This window comes from Haliaeetus leucocephalus, unplaced genomic scaffold (assembly GCF_000737465.1).
Source record: "Haliaeetus leucocephalus isolate CR32 unplaced genomic scaffold, Haliaeetus_leucocephalus-4.0 Scaffold848, whole genome shotgun sequence".
NCBI classification, from domain to species: Eukaryota; Metazoa; Chordata; class Aves; order Accipitriformes; family Accipitridae; genus Haliaeetus; species Haliaeetus leucocephalus.
In genome coordinates, this window is record NW_010973284.1 from 6,417,334 (window position 1) to 6,437,692 (window position 20,359).

Sequence of the window (20,359 nt, forward strand, 5' to 3'; positions counted from 1 at the left end):
TCTGTTCTGAGCAGGACTGATCATTTGCTAAGGAGAGGGGCCTTCTCTCTCTCCTTGCTTACTAGCCTGGGCTTGTGTGACATTCTCCTTAGAGTTCAGGGAAGCTTATATATGTGTGGGCTACGCTGACATACTAAAAGAGCTCGGTTGAGTCACTGGGCTAATCCTGTGCTTTCACCTACCGAATACCCCTTGTTGCACTGACGCTGGTTTGGGAGGTTTAAAATGGGAGTGTGGAAAAGAGAGGCAAAGGACTATGTGAGGTTTGGAAAATGTATCTTGTACTGCAAGATGAAGGAGATAATTCTATTTAATAAAGGAAGCTGATACCACCATCATGCATGCATTCAGCCAGAGGGGCAAAGCAGGCACTGAAAACTTTAGCAGGGGAGGATATGACAAAAATATTTGGAGAGTGAAACTTTCAGATAGGAAAATAAATGTTTCAAATGGGGAAGCAAGCTACTAAGGCAAGTAGCAGATTGTTATCTCATGAGGCCTGCAGGTGAAGACGAACTTTTCCCTCCCTTACGGGTGTGTCTGTAGCAGCTTGGTATTATCAAATGGTCTGTTGTTTAAAAAAGTCAGCCTAATTGAATTAAGGGTCTCCCCTGGCTTTCCAGAGTATGCGAATATTCCAAAGTTCATCACAATTTCCAGGGCTCCTCAAAGTCTAGTTTTCTGGTCCAGTTCTGCATAGCTTTCTAAAAATCTCCAGGAGTGTGCTCTACTCCCCAGAAGATCAACAGTATTTTGCAGAGCTTGGCACCCTGCTGACCAGGGCTTCCTTCTATACAAACACATTAAGTAGAAATGGAAAACTTATTCAGAGAATGATACAAAATTGCAGATGCAATAATTATACTGGCTGGTGTCAGAGCACTGTTTACAACAAGAAATAATAATGAAACAACATTTACTTTATCCTTTTTCAGGGGCCAATAAAGGATAATGTGACCATCTTCAAAACGAAATTTTTTTTAATGTTCCATATTGCCTTCATTAACTTTTTTTTTCTTTATTTCTTATTTTATAAACCTTTTAATTGAAGGGAGGGGGAAGCATAAGAAAGACACATTTTGGAGGAACAACAACTAAGAAAAGTTTCCTCCTAAGTATTATTGGTTCCACTACAATATCAAGAATACTGCTTGCCACTCTGTATCACAGCTCCTTGGATTACAGATTTCATTAAAATCTTTCGTTGAAGGTCTTTTCACAGAAAGTTTTTCTTTGGAAGTCTCATTTCACCCAATTAACTTTTCTGTATCTTTGAAGTTCAGCCAAGATCAACGAGACAGTGACTGCTTCTTCCTGGGAGGCAACACAGAGTAGTACAGAAGTCATATAGGGTAACAAAGCTTATTTTTTTATACCACAAAAGAGGTAAGGAGGATTTGAGAATCCTTCAGCTTTGGACACCTTTTGCCATTCTTGAGGTTCATTGATTTGAGTGCTGGTGGAAAGGACTAGCCACTTGCGTGCTTTTTCCGTGATCTTTTGCTGTGCACGTGAATTCAGTTGTGAGAACTTTGCAGCTATTAATGTGCTTTTAGATTTATTCACTATGCAGTAGTGCTTTGTGTGTTTGCATTTTTAAGAGGGATGAAAGTATCCTTGTATACAAATTCCTTGGATATAGAGCAGCATCCAATGGAGAACAGAACTAATACAAGAGAAGATGAGTCAGTGAGCCAAAGCACTCTCCTTGTCTCCCCCAAAGGGTAGACTCCCAAAAGTTAACCTAATTAAGGAGGGCACTTAGGCCATGAGGTTAACAGCTGTTCAGGAGGCAACAGAGAGCTCCTTTAGGAGCTGAGGTTAGACTTTGGAAATAGTTCCTTGTGGGAGTATACAGGAAAAGTGCTGTGCACGTGTGCATGTATGTGCGTAGAATTCAGAATGAAGGGTTTAGATGCAGCAGCACCGACAAGGATGGAAATAGGTCAGTCAGTTGTTTAAGTGTTCTCTACGTGTTTCTTCTCTGTGACAGCTCTGAGTAGCAGTTGGAAGACAGCCTGGGATTTCATTTAGAAGCATGAACCAGAAGAAAAAGAAAAAGAGAAAGGAGGGGGTCATTTTCCTTGTTTTGATGCCCACGTGTCCCATTTTCAATTATCCCTCTCATCCACTCTCACTGGGATGCAGTGAGATGCCTACAAATGAGCCATGAGAGAATTTCAAAGGTTTGGATGCTCCATTTGGAAAACTGAGGGGAAAAAACTGTGTACCTCTTCGGGTTGTGAAACTTGACTTGAAATTGCTTGAGGACAAAGTTTCCCTTAGGGTTTTAGCATTTTGAAAAGCCTGAAGGACTTTGTGTACCTGATTAGGGGATTACTATCTTCATGTTGTCAGATCTTGCCCTATAGGTTCTGGACTTTGCTTATTAGCTATACACCACCTACACTTTAAATATCTTTTGGAGTAATACAGGTTGGATTAATTTTGCTTAGCTCTTAGCCATCTAAAATTTAGTCATCTGCTCTAGACTGGTGGCTTAGAGCTGTCTGTGGTCAGTGGGGCATCCCCAGAAAGTGATTTGTATAATCTACAGTAAGTGGGCTAAACTGCCATATGGACAGATTTCTCTAACCCTGTTAACTTGCGAGAGTTGAGGGGACTGGGGCTAGAGTGAGATTTATCTTGTCTTTCTTAAGCTGTTTAACATGAGTCGAGTCAGAAGATCTGCTCTCCAGCTGCCATAAATTTACTGATATCCATGCATATGGTTATCAACAGAGTTGTACCAATTTACATTGACTATGGATCTGGCCCACTGGATTATTTTTTTTTAATTTTATTTATTCTTTTAAAAAAAGTATAATAGTACCAAATGTTGCTATCACTAACGAGATTCTAGTTCTGGCTCGGTAACCATACATGAATGGTCAGTCTGATTCCTTATTAGCACTGAAGTGTTTTCTAAGAACTTGAGAATTGCTACACAAGACTAAACTAACAGTCTATTTAGTTAAGTATCTTGTTTGTGATGAGCTAGTGCCATATGCTGGCATTGATATACTGGCCTCAGTATGTTTTTTTCTTTCTTCCTCTATGGCTTCCTCCTTCTGTCTATCTGTCTTTTAATTTTGAGATATTTCCAAACGCAACTTTACCCATTTGTCACATTTTTGCCTGGGTATCATCTATGTGTTACGATGGAAGCGACTATATTTGTGGCCTGAGTTTGGATGACGCTCTAGAAATAGTTCCAAACTTTGTGATTGTTCCCATTTGCTGTATGTCATAAACAGTGACAAAGTAAATTCTGCCACTCCGAATGTCTCTGTCTTCTGGCTAGGGACTCTCTGCTTTTTGTGACCAGGTGTTTGCTCAGCTCCTCTTCCCTTCCACATTTATCCCTTTTATTCTCACCGTGCTTTTCAACACTCCCTTATCTTTTAGGCTCCTCAGTCCTTCATTTTTTATCCTGATAACTGATCTACTGCTTTTATACATCTTCCCCCCCCCCACCGCCTGTCCCCTTGAATTGTGAATCTAACACATTTGCTGCCATTTGTTGTAGTGCTTTTGCATCATCCCTCTTCCCCCCCACCCTTGCCCATGACTGTCTAGTCTTATTTAATGTGTACATTCCATTTTGTCCAGGGCTGGCTATTACTCTGTGTAGTACTCCCTTCAATCCCTTAAGTTTAAAAGTTTCTCTTCAAAAGTTCTTGTCATCTGCTCAAATATTAGAGCAAGCAGCGTGGCACGGTGGAGAAAGAAGCAACAGGACTAAAGAGATTTTTTTATGCCAGACTTTGTCTTAAAATGTCCCTTTCTTGCAACAGAGGGTTAATAAAAGCCAAATGCCCCCTATTTGCAGTAGGACTTTGGGCTTTTACAATGTTGGAGGGGGGTGGTCACTTTGGGAAAACTGTGAGATAGGTTAATGATCTTAATCTGCTGAGCAGTATAGCCACAGAGATGGCTGCAGAACATGTGTTGCGCCAGTGCGGAGAATGCCAGTGTTGGCAAATTGAAGTCCTGACTTATAATTCAAAGGGGTGGGGGGAGGTCAGAAGAGCTATGAACACAAATTTGGAGACATACTTTTTGTGTTTGAGAATTGTCCCAATTATTGTGCTGATTGCCTCAGGTAATCCACCTTTCAGTTTTCAATGATATGCTTGTGTATTGTTCATTACTGGGAAGCAATGTCAAATATTTCTGAAGGAGACAAAACTTTGTAACTGGACTTTTCTGCTTTATCTCTGTCTCTTAACCTCCATCTGACACTCATCTTGTCAAGACTGTCAAGAGAAGTAAAAAGCAAACAGCTTTTTTAGCCCAAATAATGTATCGTAAGTTTTCCAGTTAAGCTTGAATATTGCATCCTTGGGAGTGGGGAGATACCTGTAGTGCTTTGGTCAAGGAGGGCTCTTTGGGTTTATTCATTCCCCCCCATACACATCAGTTAAGCTGTTCTGCTACATTGGAGGGAGTATCAACACTAATTTGTTTTTAGCTTGGATAAAGTTGCCTGTCCCAGTCTAGGGCAAGTTTCTTTTTCATATCTGAAGATAATTTTGCTAACCTGGCATATTTAGCTGTCCTGCGTCCACTTGGTGAATGCCATGTGCTGTTTATTCCTGCCTCGATAATTACCCACAAGAAAATATGAGTAAATTTGGAACTGGGGTTCTCTCCAGATAAATAAGGCTTATTGAGATATCTCAAATCCTTATACCAGTATTTTGGATCTTAAACATTCAAATGAAATTCTTGTGAGGATATGTGGGTTTTGTACATGTTACTTACGGCTGAACATCTGCCTGGACTTTCTGTGGGAATGACCTTGCTCAGAATAGTGATATTTCCTTTCCTGGCTGTAATCCAGAAGCATGGAAGGATGTATGCAGTTAAAATTAGCCAAATATTTTGCTGCTTCTTCCAGGGAGGGAGGTGATTTATCTACTTTTTGCAGAGCCCTGATTTCTATTTATGACTCTGTCAGACAAGTCCAGAATGATCTTGGATGATTCACTCAATCCTCCTCTGTTTCTCGGTCTTCTTAGTTGCAAAGTGAGACTAATACTATGCACCTGCCTCACTGAAGCATTGGAGGACATTTCATTAATGTTTGTGAAATGCTCCAAGAACCTCAGTGAAAAGCAAACCATTAATGTCTGAATTTTAGGGGATTTGATTTAGCTCTTGAAGTACAAAGTCTTTGGTTCTGGAAACCAAGAAAACTGTAGAATTGTAATGCCTGAATGCAAAATCTCCATCCCTAATTACAGGTTATGTGGAATTGTTCATAGTTTGACCTGAGCTTCACTCTATTAATGTAGGATACCTAGAAATAAACCAAATAGCCATGTCATGGCATGAAACAGTCTATCTATTTGATAAGGTATTGCATTCTTGTGACCTAAGGGGAATACAAAACATCAGTAAACCTGTAACTAAAGCATGGATGTCTACAAGGGTGGGGAAAACAGAGAAAGCAAGCTGCTGGACATGATTACAATAGCCAGAATGGTGAGGATGCCATGCATTTATGCTGTCTACCTGACTGGGATTTAGTGCAGGATGAATTCCTCTTAAGTTAATTTGGACTTTTCTAAATGCGTTTAAATTCTTTTTTCCCACTCTCCTAGAGAAAAATGTTTTTCCAGATTTTTTGTTATGTGTAGTTTGTTAGAACATGTTATTTTTGCCTCTGGCGCTAACATATGGATTTTCTATTTGTGTGACAAACAAGATAGCAGTTTACTTAGGAATTTTTGTTCCACCTGTTGCTCAAGATCCCCAGCTTTAAATCTCACTCTTTAGTTGGAATTGTTTTTAGGCATCTACTGTGGCACTTGATGATGTTACAAAAAATGTAAAAATTCAATGTGTGAGCTGCATAATTTCAAGTGGCTGTCCAAATATCAGATCCTTCTTTTCTGTGGATTCTTCTATCACCTTGCATTGTGCTAAACAATAATACTAATCCATTCAATCACCTTGAATATTTTGCTAATCTGTACTTATCCTGTGAAGCTCTTCAGTATTTAGATAGGAAATGCAAGCTGAGACCAGGGAAATACAACATGATTGTGATGTTCTTTTTCTTTTGAAGGAAGCATTTGATGTCCTCTCTCTTAAATGCACATGCTTTCCGATTTGGTCTCATGTTATTGATAATCATGGACTATTTCTGTGCACTGCTTTTGTTTAGGAGCCATTACAAAGCAGTCTCATGAATCTTGCTTTCTTTCCTGTGTGGCAGTGGCATTAGCATGTTTCTTTGCTGTGTGGCAATGACATTAGCATGTTATTTTTGTATTTAACCTGCTTTGTTGGGATGTTTTGCTCAGAATGTTGTGTGGTGTTTTATCATATGGGTTTTATGGGGTTTACTATGGTGTTATTTATCTCGGTTCATGTATCTTTCATTCCGTTATTATCATATGTTCAGAAAATAGATGGACTAAATGGAAGAAGGCACCTGTGTCCTTCATTTGAACGAAACATAGGTTTGTATGAGTTAGTAAGAAAACGTGTAGGAACATGGCCTAATTTTTGAAAGGATGTTTTGAAAAAAAAATGTGTTATCTTATTCCACCTGGATTTTCATCTTCCTTCTCATCATTTCTAATCCTGTTGCCAAAACTGCTTTCTCAACTTTAAAATCTTTCTGGAATTAAGTGGCTTCTGGATCTTGACAATGCAACATTTTGATACATGTGTTTGTCACATCCTGATTAGATTGCTATAACTCCTGCTCTCTCAGGTCCCTCTCAAAACTCAATTCATAAACCAGAGTTTCATACAAGATGCTACCACTAGGGTGATGAAACAGAGAAATTCAATCATATCACACATAGGTTATCCATTTTCCAGAGGCAGATGGGAGAGATTGGATTTTCAGAGCTCTTCTGGGCTGTTTTGTTTTCTGTTTTTCTTTGCTTTTGTTCTTGTCTTCTGGGCTTCAATAAATTTTCTTTTAAAGCGGAGAAAGTAATTTTCATCTCCTCTTTTCCACCATTGAAACTATTCTTTCCATGTGCTTCCATTACACGTGAGCCACTTAATTTTGTAAGCCTCAAATTTGTTTACCTCCATCTTCTCTTTCAAGCACATGCATGGTCAGGGTGACCCATTTTACTACTGTCAAGGTTTGCTTTATTTTATTAATTCTGCCCTGTGAGTGTCTGATAGGGATACCACAATGTTCTTGGCAGGCATTCAGGTCAAGCCAATGTAGAGGAATGGTTTGATTTTGAAGGTAGTGAGTTGCTCTTTTCTCTACATGCCTCCAGTAATCCCATCTCATGAGCCTTACAAACAAGCTGTCTTGCATTTTTTTGTCAGGAGGCAAGAATGAGAATCAGCTTTTGAAATACTCAAAGCTGCGAGCACTAACTGCCAAAATCAAAGAACTAAATCAGTCCACAGTGGAAGCCACACCACTCAGATCCTAGTCTTAGCTTAAGCAACCAGATGTCAGGACTGTTGAATAGTTCTCTGTCTTGCCTGCCAAATATTGAAGTACTCCTCAGTGCAGAGTAGAGCTGAAGGGACTGATTCCTGAGCCCCATCAGGAAGATTACCTTGTGGGATGCATTGGGAAAACAAGGACCAGCACTTTGCTTCATCATATCAGAAGCAGTGGTTTTAGAGGCTTAGGAGTGTAGTCTGAACTAGTGTTACTCGGTTTTGTCAGCAATGTTTCGAAACAGACCTACCACGGGAGGCACTGCAGGTGCTAAAGCAGTGAGCAAGACTCTATGCAGTTAATCATTGCTTTTACTGCTGTGGGAAAGAGCAAGCTAATGGGCATATCAGCTGGGAAGATGAACTTTCTTCATTTGTCCATTTACAGCTCAAATGAATGTCTACAAGAATCTGTAACAGAAGCAAGCCATCTCCCTAATCACTTCATAATCACTACAAGATCACTGCACTGTCAGTTAAAAGGTGTAGAAAAGGGACCCCATCTCCGACGAGTATTTTGAGTTTTAGTCCCATGTCAGCTTGGATATGGGCAGAGGATGAATTTATGAAAAATAAAGGAAGGGAAAATATAAAATTCAAATAGACTTTGCAGGCTCATAGAGAGACTTAGCTCAGTGTGAGTTCTTTAGAAGCTATTTCTGTGGCTTTCTCTAGAAAGTTATTAGACTGTTCTTATTTTTCCAAAATCTGTTCACCCATTCTGAATTTTAACTGAGATTTTAAAAGGTCATCTTTGTTAAGGAAAAAGCAACATTTGACAAAGCTGGCTTATTTTTGACAATCTGGGGGGTAGCAGTGTATGAAGAGAATTGTTGTTACAGCCCCAGTGAATGAATCAGGCAAGCTTCATCTTTGCTTCTAACTTTCCTAAGGCTTTAAACAGTTTTTGAAATGTTCTCTTCGCTCCAGGCTCCCTAGTTCTCAGTCTCCCTGTGTGTCTAGAGGACACTGTCAATATCCCCCTCCCACCTCTATATTCTGAGGATGAATTGTTTCATGTTTGTTTATGCTAAGCCATGAAAGCTTGAAATTGAAATCTGTTTGCTCCTCCACTTCCCACTCATATATGTTCTCATTCATTGTACATTTTTGCTATAGGATTTTATCTCAAGGGTGCTGAACTGTGTGAGGCTGCAAATATGCATAAAGAAAAATAAGTCATTCCATGAGCCTGTGAAGCCTGCTGTCCTACAGCTGGGTTCCCTGGTGTCTACTGAGGTATAAGCAGCAATTGAAACTTCCCCTATATTTGAGACTTTCATAGAATTATAGGGGAAAGAGATTAATGTAGACCTCTGAAGGTCTTCAGTCCAAGTCCCTTCTCAAAGCAGGGCTAACTTCAGTGTTAAGTTGGTTACTTAGGGGTTTTTACAGTCAAGTTTTGAAAATCTCCATTGATAAAAAGTCATAATGTGGGAGGCTTTTCTCCCATGTGGATTCTCTGTTGCCTAATAAAGATTGACTTCATTGTATAATCTTTACAGTGGAGGTGTATATAGGATCTCCCTCTTTCTCTTCTGCCTAGCTGCCTATATTCATAGACCTTACAGGAACTGAAAATCTTTCAAGTTATTGTCAAATTTGATTGAAGTTCACCAGTTGACCCCAAAGTTACTGAAATGTAACCCAGGCACAAACAGCATGACCTAATCAGCCTTCTTTAACTAAAAGCAGACAAGTCAAATAGTAAGTCTTTCCCCTCCAGTGCTGTAGAACAGGATTTAGGACATTATGTGCCATGATCTCTAAATTCCTCTCTGGTTTCAGCTGGACATGGTAGAGCTTAACTCTCTTTAAGTAACAGCCTTGGCTGAATAGAATGCAGCATTCTCCTGTGTGGAGTCTGAATCCCAGGACAGGAGGAAGTGATTTCTAGCGCCAGGCATATCTGCTGGAATCTCTTTCAAGCAAAAAGCCAAAAACTCACCGAAAACTCCTCTCAAACTTCCAATTTCTCTGACATGTGTATGTTGCTGATTGTCTGTGGGACCACTTCTCATGGTACTGCCATGTCACTGTACTTCATCTCTCAACCATTTAGAGGTGCACAGGGAGCCAGATGAAGAGCAGGGTTCAGACCTTCCTGAATTTACAAAAGAGGTTTAAGTGCATCTCCCTCCCTAAGCCTGACCTTTTGCCCTTGTCCACACATGCACACACGTATTTCATATGTACATGTAAGCCTCTTTACCTTTATGTCCTTTTCTGTGAAACTGAGTAAAAATTGGCCAGTCGGTTTAAAAATTAGATGGGGTACAGGTAGAGAAGGACAGACAGGAAAAACCACACTTTTGTGCATGATCAGTATGGTTATTTAAGTCTTTTTTTCTTAAGAAGGCAGACTGAAAAGTAGCATTTCTGTTGCTCTAGCACAAATTTGGTGAGGAAATGGAACTCTGACAACAACCAGCATGGAAAAGCAACATGTATTGAGTGCTGCAGCATGCACAAGCACGTGAGCATTTGTACTTTTTAACCATGAGCTGATCTTGCACTGAATTTCCTTCCACTGCCGTGGCATCTTTCATCTCACATGTAATGTGCTTAAGAGAACATGTATAACATTCACCGTCTCAATAGAGGATGGCATAAGCTGACTCTTGCACTTGTGGTGCTGACAGTGTCAGGCATAAGAATTTCACAGAGGTGCTATTGGTGTAAATATAATTTTCCTGATAAAACTTGACTAAAGTAATATCAGGCTTGTGCTCTACCTATTCACTTCACTTTTTGAGCGACAATGGACAAGGTTGCCAGCGAACCAATATATGGTTCAGCTTTTTTGTTTCAATTTGCTTACGTGATTTTAATGTACTTGCATATCTTACTGCTTTAATATTCATCAGTAATTTCTGGCTGACTGAGAGGAGGGTTCACGAGAAAATTAATATAGACCATAATGCCAGAAAGATACAGTTAGACCGAAGGGTGTACTCTTGTCTTTGACAATTATGGAGCTCTTGGCCTTTCTACAGTTAAGTTTGAAAGTGAAGTATCTAAGCATGAGAAGAGATGTATAAAGCCAAGTCCACCGGCATGTCATAATTTCACATTAGATGATGCCTCAAAGGATTACATAAGAAAATCAGTTCTTCATTGCAGGTTTAATTCAAGTAACTGGACTGACAAGAAATATTTCGTTCATGAATATTTAGGCAACACAGTTGCTTTTTTTATTAAGCAAGCTAAATGTATGGAGTGGGATAAGAAGGATGCTAAGATCAGCTTCCACCCGAAATCCTTCCTGGTCTACCTCTATAACGGTTACCTGAAGATTTAGTTTGGCACAGTGTTTCACCCTCACCTCCTTTCTTCAACTGTTACATGTCATCAATAATTGTTGCATTCCTCTATACATCACAGAAAAGGGCATAATAATAAAATTTTCTATTAACTAGTAGACAAAAACTGCCTTTCTAACCATTTTTACCCCCAAGTGCCTGTTTTTGAGGGATAATAAAAAAAAAAAATCCCTGAAGGTTTAAGTTTTTCACATTTAACATTCTCATCAGGATTCTCAAACTAATCTTTCATTGTACCATTATTCATTGCAATGAGATGTTTCAGTGCTCCGGAATCAAAATGTGTAGTTTCAGCTTGGCTTGGTATCAAATCATGTTCTGCTGATGCATTGCAGTGATTGATAGAAGTTACAGTTTGAGTGCTTTACATTCCCATTCTTCTGCATCGGACAAGCATCCGTATCGGACAACTGACCCGTATCTCTTGTGATGGCACCAAATCCCCTTATACATTGTTTTGAGTTAGTAAGAGGAGATGTCATGGAGTATTATGAGAAATATATCTTTGCCAGGTAGCTTGCCTTCTAAGACGTATAGTATGCTTAACTGATGGGATTGGTGGAAAATATAAAACCTAAGTGATTTGAGGTAGAAACTGGTAATGGAATAGAGACCACCATGCTGTCAGATAGTTCCTCCTTCTCTGTGTTGTTTGGGCTGAGGCAATACCATGCAGCGAAGCTCAGATGGTAAAACTCTGCCCCTTAAATTAACAAGTGATTGGAAAAGATCTGAGCCTGATTTAACTCCCTTTGAAAGCATCTGGGTTTTTTGTTGATTGCAATCAGAGACAGATCAGGGCTTTATAGTTTGCCTGCCATCTTCTGAAATGTTATGTGACAAACAAGACACTGGTATTATTTCTGCTATGAAACGTTTGTTATTTTATCATAGCAGTGATTATGGGAAGAACATATACATCTTGGTCAGAGTTTCTGGTGGACTTTACAAAGATGAAATGGTCTGGGGTTTTGGTGTGGGTTTTGTTTGGTTTGGGCGTTTTGTGGTGTTTTGCTTTTTTTAACTGACTTGGCCACATTGTCCCTTTGCTAATGCAGAGTAGTCAGCTGGCAGGTACTGAAACAGTCTAATAGGATAAAATTAATCTTCTCTCTTTAATTAAACAGCAATATGTAACACACCTAGTGAGCCCGATGACCTTGAAAATTAAAGTGAGAATAAAGACACATTTGAGAGGAAAATATCTTTAGTTACAGGAGATTGGGCATAGAAGAAACAAGAGGAAATGTTCACCGATATAACAAAACAACCCCACACAACCCCCCTTCTCCACACAAACCCTCAGAGAATTTCTCTCATAAAATGTACTGGGATATCTTATTGGTCTTACAGGCATTTCAGAAGCGTTTGTTAAGTGTGAAGTAGTGCAAGCTTGTTGGAAGTGAACCTCACCAAAATTCAGGGTCTGTCAGAAAACCTTTCTGCAACTCCATAAATCACTTAATCTCCATCTGTAGAGCTTAATATATCCTCATCACTGTAGCACCAAAGTACTTCACAATCCTTCATGCATTTCCTCTCAAAATACCATGGAGGGTTAATAATATATTATTTTCACAAGAGAAGAACCAAGGCATTGCAATTTTTTCCTGCGTTGCATAAGAGGTCTTAACAGTCTCATGTTGTCACCCTAAATGAACCACTGGGTCATCTTCCCCCTCCTGTAATATTATGAGACCTGGGGTTTTGTTCAGGATTTTCCATACAATTGTAAATTTTTCACCTAGTAGTGGTAAAAGGACTTTGTATTGGAGTGCCTGGCTAATGGACATATCCCTGACTCTAACGTTTGATGAAAATCATACATGCTAGCTAATAAAGCAGGAGTAAGCTGCTTGCAGGCAGTGTGTATGGGTTGAGTAATGCTGGGCATAGACAATAAAAAGGGCCTTCTCCCCTGCTAACCCGAAACAGTTGCATACTTATGTATCCAAAAAGTTGTTTGCGAGCTGAACAAGTTACAGACATGGCAAGACTCTGAAGGAATACAATCAATATTCTGGTTGTGTATGGGAGTGAGAAATAACTAAGTGTGTTAGAGTCTGTTAGTAAACACAGTTGTAAAAGGAAGCCAGTAATTGTGCTCTCTGGTGCTGGGCAGTTAAGCCTTGTTAGTTAGTATTCAGCCAGCAGGTTGCCAGTCCTGTATTGCTTTTCTGTTTACTATTTCATCGGAATACTGCACACCTTCTTGACAGTTTTGATATCAAGTCAAACCCTTGCTTCAGGATATCAAAGAGGAAAAGGCCCTTGTGATGATGGAGATGTAATTCTGGCTGAGTTTTGGCATGACCTATTGAGAATGTGTGTGCAGCATCACTGCCTTTGCACAAGTGATGTTCTGGATGCAAATAGCCTGATAGATTGTAATGTAGTGGAGTAATCGATAAATCCTATTCAGGAGAGTAAAGGCAATACCAGGTACAGTGCTAACCCTAACGACCACGTATTAGAGTAGGTTCTCAGACGCAGTTGAATGCAGCAGTATTGGGATCCAAAGCCAAGCAAAACGGCTGAATTAAGGTATGACTGAAAAACACCCAAAACCCATTAATGATCCAGTAATGTCCTACCATTTTATAGTAACCTCCAACTCTCCTAATTCCACAAACCTGGATTTCTAATATTCTGTCCACTCACATTGCCATTTGGGGGTCAGATTTGGAGAAGCCTTGAGTACAATCAGCTTCAGCTCAAATTAATGTAAGTTAGGTGCCAAACATGTGACATGCTATATAAATCGAAGTTCTCTTAAACAAAAATCCTGTCCTTGGCCTCTCAGATATGGTGGCCCAAATTAGCCACTGTCTTTTATGTGAGTCACTTTTTGTCCCAATTGCTCTTTTATGAATTGGGGACAATGTGGTCCCCTCTTGAACCAGTGCTGCTGGGAAAATTAGTCCATCAGTGTTTATAAAGCAGTTGTCTCCTGCAGTGCTAAGCACTTTAGAAAAGCCATGAAGAACTGAATAGCTCTGTCCTCAGAGCAGGCTTTGAGTAGCATGCAGTAAGCAGGAGCCCAGGGCTGCATATTGAACAATAAGGGAAAGCCAAAATATTGAATAATCCGCTCATTAATGAACAGTGTTGATCCTGTGCACAGAATAAAGCAAGAGCCCTGTGGAAAAAACACCCTGTGCTCCTGTAGTTAAAGGCTGTGTCATAATAATGACAGACACAGGGCTGAATGAAGCCTCTATGTATCTGTGCGGCTGTGGCATATCCAAACTTCTAAAAAGCTCAACTTTGTGACGTTAAGGTTGGCTCCTTTGACTGCAGCTTTCTCTGTGTAATAGGTCTGATAGTAAGAGCCGAACCGTCTTTTGGGGATGTTCATATAATGCTAGTCTACAGGTAACATAACACTCCTTTCCTCTTGCCTGAAGGTGAGTGGGTTAAGCAAGACTGCCAGCTTCATCTGCCAAAAAGTATGTGAAATACATGTTACAATGCGGGGGAATGTCATTCTACAGCAGCTGGAGTATTCACTAATAATTGCGAGGTGTGTTGTGTATCAGATTATTTGCATAGTCTGACAAGGGGCAGAAGTGGGAACAAAAGTATAATTGAAGATGAGCTGTGTCTCCAGAAATGCTAACGTGTATATTAGCTGTTTTCTGTGAACCACTGCGACGAGTTTACCTTATCTCCACCCAGCCTCTGCCTCCAGGAATGTAGAATGACAAAGAAATACAAATAGTTTAAAGAGGGTCTGCCTGTCCGAAGGGAAAGGTTTGTAAGGAGATAGTATTAGGGCACTGTGTGGAAGGCTCAGGAAGACTGGCAGGAGGGCCTAGAGGAGCTTGAGCTGTTGACAGCACTTTCAGAGGAGGGAGTCCAGTAAATTAAGCACACGTGAAGTTAAAATTCTCTTTCTCAGTGGTTTACAGCTTGTGATCCATGAGTTGCGGGTGGCTTTTGGACTACATCAGGAAAGAAAGTTCATATAACACTGCATTATGGTCTATGTATGTGAAATTTCTGAAGGGTCAATGCCTGCAATGGAAATTCTCTGGGATCCAACAGTTGGAAAAAAATCCACTGTCTGCTGTGTTCCTCTCATTAAGTCAGTGATATGTTTGGTTTTGAAAAGGCCAAACAATGAATCAGGCCTTAAAATGGAAGAACTGTAGGTGTTCTCAGTAACTTGGTTAAAGCATCTGGGTGCGTGAGATTGATGTGCCAGTGTGACTCAGCGTGCGGCTGGGAGTGGGAGTCCCGTGAACACCTTCCAGGGGCAGGACAGACGAGACCTGCTCCTGCAGAGCATTCATGCGGAGAGATCCACGCATGGGGCCAGACATGCGCTTCCTATGGGAGAACTTTGCTAAACTGGGACTTGCCTCCCAGGGTATGCACTGGAAACCCTGTCCCTTGAAAAACTGAAAACTGGGCTGGGCACCATGCAGGAAAAAATTCAGGGGGGGGATGAGTCCTATGCTAGCCACAGGGATGAGCTACACTAGTGATAGGATCTTACCGTCTTATATCCCAGGCACACTCACAGGGCATGATTCTCTAACTGCGGGATGGGGTTTTATTTCCAGCATTCTGCTTCATGCCTAGGAATCCTTCTGGCATTACTGAGGACCCGGGCTGTGTAGGGAGAGTTAAATACTAGAATTAAGATCTATCCTGAAGATCAGATAAGGGAGTCTGCCCATGTCAGGTGGGGATGAGTGTTCTCCTTGGTGCGTGTGTCTGTAACGCCTATTACCAGCTCTGAGAAATGCATGTATTCATCAGAAGGATAAAATATCCCTTTGTGTTTATTCTTATTTAACATTGTTTACACAGAAAATGGAGAAACACATCTTTAACCGTCATGTACTATTTAAAATTATGTCAGTACACCATGCAGTGCTCATTCTGTAAACATCTACTCCACCATGTGGTCTCTGGGAGCTAATGCTGTTCTGCTCTGTATGGCCACTTGTGTTCTGCCTGGAGCACACTGCAGTGGTTATGTTAAGTAGCCTTTGTGAAGGTTTCCAGAGCTCTAAATTAAAAATGCAGAAAGCTGGGGAGGGGGAGAGAGAGTTGGGAGGGGGAATTCTCTGTAGCTGGAGTGTTAGGATGTCTTGCTACCTAATTACCTTAGAACATGTGGGCTTGAATGAATCCTCTTTAATGAATAACAGGTAAATGCATAAATTGCAAACCCTAAGCACCCAAACAGTGAAATGCACACTAATGAACATTCTGACTTTGACGGCAGGTTTAGAGTTGATTTGTAAAATGTCGTGAATATATCAAGTCTAAAATGATATATTTATTAAAAGAAGCAAGTCTTCCACGTGTTCCCCTTGCATTCACTCATACTGCATACCTACTCTTCCTGCATGATATTGCAGGCTGCAGTCTCACAGCAGTTTCTTGCTATAACTCTTGCTTCAGACAAGTGCAACAATAGAGACCAATTACCCTCTGTCTCCACTCTTATTGCAATAAGCCTGAGGAAAAAAAAAGTCAGTGCACCCCCTCCCCCCACTACCTTTTCAATTTCAAATCCTAACCCTGTTGGTAGTGCCATTTGTGGATTTGAACTCCCTGGCTTTGTGTGCGGCATTATCTGGAGATTCACCTGGTACTGATCCAATGAACCAATGCAACCTTACAAAGCTGAAGGGAAGAGTGTAGAGTTCTCTTTGTAATAAATCATATGCCATGAAAAAGGATTTCTTTAACTCCTTTCCTCCATTATTCTCCATATCTCACCTTGTGGAAATGGGTCTGTTAGTGAGAGACTTAGACTCACATAGTAGCAAAAACGAACAGGGGAGGGAGAACTGCAGTGAAAGGAAGGCAGAGTTCCTGGAGGTTTCTGTAACTTGGAGATTCCAGAAAGAAGCGGCACAACCTGAAAGAATAGGAAGCAGGCCCAAAAATAAACACAGCATAGGCCTTGGTACTAAACCTTCCTCATTTCCGGAAAGGGACAAGGATGTTTTCCTTAAAGCAGCTGCATAAGAAATCCTTAAAACCAGTGATGAGTTAAGCCCCCAGAGGCAAGGAGGTTCTGTCCAGATAATTGCCCAGCAAGCTGAATGCTGGTCTGAACATCTTTGGTTTTACTGAGTTGTGCTGGTAACCTCTTGAGATCTGGCTGCCTCCCAAGTAGGGAGGGATGAATACTGCAAAATGTTTCAGTTTCCATTTCAATTTTGAAACTCATTTGCTTTGACTGAATTTGCACTGTGTTTATGTAAATTTATAAACACTGTAATAAATTTATCTACTTATAGAAAACAGAAATTTTAGAAAAAGGCTGGAGAACATTTGTGAAACAAATTCTAATTCAACAAGTATAATCACAGAACCTGATTTAAATGTACATTCATTCACAAAGCAGAAACATAGTATGTGGTCTGTATATCTAGCAAACCTTAATCAGCATAATCCAAAATTCAAACAATTGTCAACAGCTTAAATATTTTAAATTACATACATGTAATTTTTGGTGGCAGCAATGACTATGTGACACACAACCCAGGTTTTCACAGTATGAATGAAGACCACAATCAAGTAATAGTAGCAGTTTGCTACTTTGCTTGTTTTAGAAAGCTCACCTATTCCTGATTACACTTTTTTCTAACCTACGAGAGTCTGTGCCAGCATGTCATTCTTATCTGGCTCCATGTCAATATTACCAGCCACATTTATAAGAGCATTCATGGGCATGGCCACTAAACCTCATGGAATGGGGTATTCTCCAGTGCCCTTACTCTGGAAATGTTCACCTGCTCTGGGCCTCACTAATTTTGAAGCTGCTTTTGTCTTCCCTTGCACCTCTTGGAGTCCGTAATGTCTCCTGTTTTGTTCTCCTCCATTTCCCCTTTCAAAGGTCATCCTTAAACAGTTTTTTTGATATAATTTAGGGGGTTTTCCCCTTGTTGATTTTGTACCGAACACATTAGTTTATTTAGTGCACAAAATAAACCTAATCTGTACAGGACAGATTTGGAGGCCCTTTCTAAATCTGGGGAACACTTACAGTCACATGAGGAACCATACTGAAGCCAATGACAACACTTGCATTCTGAGTAAGAAAGCTGGTCTAAAATATAGAAGGATTCTGTATTATATTGGAACACTGTTTCCCATTGTAGAGCTGCTGTTTCCAGAGTATACCTATATTTCTATTTTGCCTACCCAGTGCTTGAAGCAGCAAGTAAACAGTTAAGCCATGGAAGGAGCAAGCAGTGTGTACTAGAAATGAGCTGGCTTAAGATTGGTAGGGGGAATTAAAAAGCAGTGCAAGATGCAATTTTTAAGTTATCCTGTTCAAGTTCTTGCACTGGAGGTATTAGCCACAGGGGAGATCACATCATCTGGGAGCAAGAGAACATAATGAATGAAGGATCTGTAATAGGCATGTGGGAGACTCTTACCATATGTTTTGGTCATGTCCTGATATACGTGAGCTTTGGGAGACAGTTCTACATGTAATAGAGTCAATAATCAAATCTGAAGTACCAAGGAACACAACTTGATGTTTCCTTAGAGAGACCACAAGTTTGCAACATATGAATAAAGAGAGAATGTGGTAGATACAAATTTGTCTTTAGGTAAAAAGGAAGGAAAAAAGACTTAAAAATGGGAGGAGGGGGGGAGAGAAAATTTTACACTATTCCCAGGCTGGAAAGAAATTATAATGCCTACTTCAGAAATATAATTAATTGTTGTTACATTGATAAAGATGTGATATACCACATCAAAGACTAGCTAAATGATATTTGGAAATTAATTTGTGTTCCTATTAAATATATCTCAGAGGAGCTTCCCAAATGAATAACTTGTTTGTCAAGCATTGCTTCCTTCTGTTTATAAAGTCTTCTCAAGTAAAGACAACAATTTTCAACTGTTCTTGTTGCTTGAAATGAACTATGAGATTCATCACTAACCAGACTTTCATGGCAAATTCAAATATTGCAAATCACAATGCCTTAGTATCTTACAGAAATTAGATTTTGCTTACTTCTGTTCCCTATAGGGATGACTTATATAAAGTTATCTAAAAAGTCCCAAACCCCAAATTTAATATTGACAATCCACATTTGAATTTAAAATTTGCTTTTGGTGCTCTGAAGCTTGGTCAGTTCAATGTGCTTTGGAGATGAACATAATGGAATCTAAATATACTTGTTTTCTGTAGTGTTATTAGTTTTAAATATTCTTAAAACAAAATGTAGATGGGACACATTAACCATATAAGGGGATATGATTTCAGGTTCTGATCTCTGAAGAAAGTTACCCTGTGGAGTAAGCATGCTGTTTCTTTGGGAATTGTGCCAAAATACAGTAAGACTCATAATGATCATCACAGTTTCTGCTTTTGTTAAACAAAAAACTCATTCCTGTGATTCTGTTCTTACACCAGTTTTATCCCAATGTAATTCCACCTATGTCTCTGGAAGTACTTCTGATTTTATATTAATGTCTGTGAGTTCACATGAAGATAGGATTTAGTAGAACTGAGTGGAGAGAGTTTATGTGAAGAGAAAAAAAAAGAGAGAGAAATCTCATATAATATGCTTTGCTTTATAGCAGGGTGGAGACAACTTTCAGAGTTGTCTATGGAATTGTAGCTGTTGGAGTGTCCAGAGAAGAAATCCACCTGTTCACTAGACAAGCAGACAAGTGACCACCAAGACAAGGAGGTGGCTTTCTCCACCACAGTGAGCCATCTGGCTTGTCTGTACACCAAGACAGCAGTGATGGAGTTGCAGAGCTGGCAGTTGGGTGTTTGAACTCCCAGACAGCCTGATGGTTGGGTTGTCTAAGGCCAAGGAGCATGACAGCTCCTGCCTGCTTAGGTTCCCAAAAGAATTTTTACAAAAGAGTTTCCTGTTAACTTTGTATTTTCTGGTTCATAGGATTCATCCCCTCAGTTTTCTTAGCATTTCACTTCTCTGTGTTAGTTTTTATTTGTGTTTGATGTATGCAATCATTTGTTTCAGCTGTTAGAGAAGTGAGGCATTTTCCTTTCTTTTTGCCAATTAAACTTATGGGTTTTGGTCATCAGATTCTTACAATTTTTGTTGAAGGATAGCGCTACTGGAGTAAATCTCTATTGTTTGCATAGGTGTGTTTAAAAGATTAAGGCTGAACAGACATTCTCGTAATAGACCAGGGATCAATGAAAGCTCTTCTTTTCTCAAGAAGCTTTAAGGCTTAGAAGTGAGGTTGCTTTTTTGTTGTTTGTTTTAAATATAGAGGAAGTTGTATCTCTGCTTGGGCTTTTATTATGTATGTGTAGTCTTTCACAGAATTCTTGAGCAAGATCTACCCAAGGTCCACTGGTCCCAAGCTCAGCTTGAGACAACAGAAGTGGCTTCTCTTCCTGCTTTTATCAGTGGCCACAGATTGTCTAGGTGATCTCTGCAGTAGGCAAGGGACATGATTTCCCCCCCTGTATTTGTGCCACTTCCAGCCTTGTAATTTCTTCTGTTTTCACTCTAACAACAGCCCATTGAGTTTCAGTGGGACTTGACAAAAAATGAGGTATTACTCCGGGGGACTGGGAGCAGCAGAATGAAACTCAAGACAATGTACTGAGAGGGATATAAGTCAGGGCAGCA

General features: G+C 40.0%; 1 protein-coding gene across 1 annotated transcript in view; it reads left to right on the forward strand.

The window, feature by feature from the left end:
• AGBL4 (ATP/GTP binding protein-like 4) overlaps nucleotides 1-20,359 on the forward strand; it is a 580,767-nt gene that overhangs the window by 400,052 nt on the left and 160,356 nt on the right. The gene's annotated exons all lie outside the window — the stretch shown is intronic.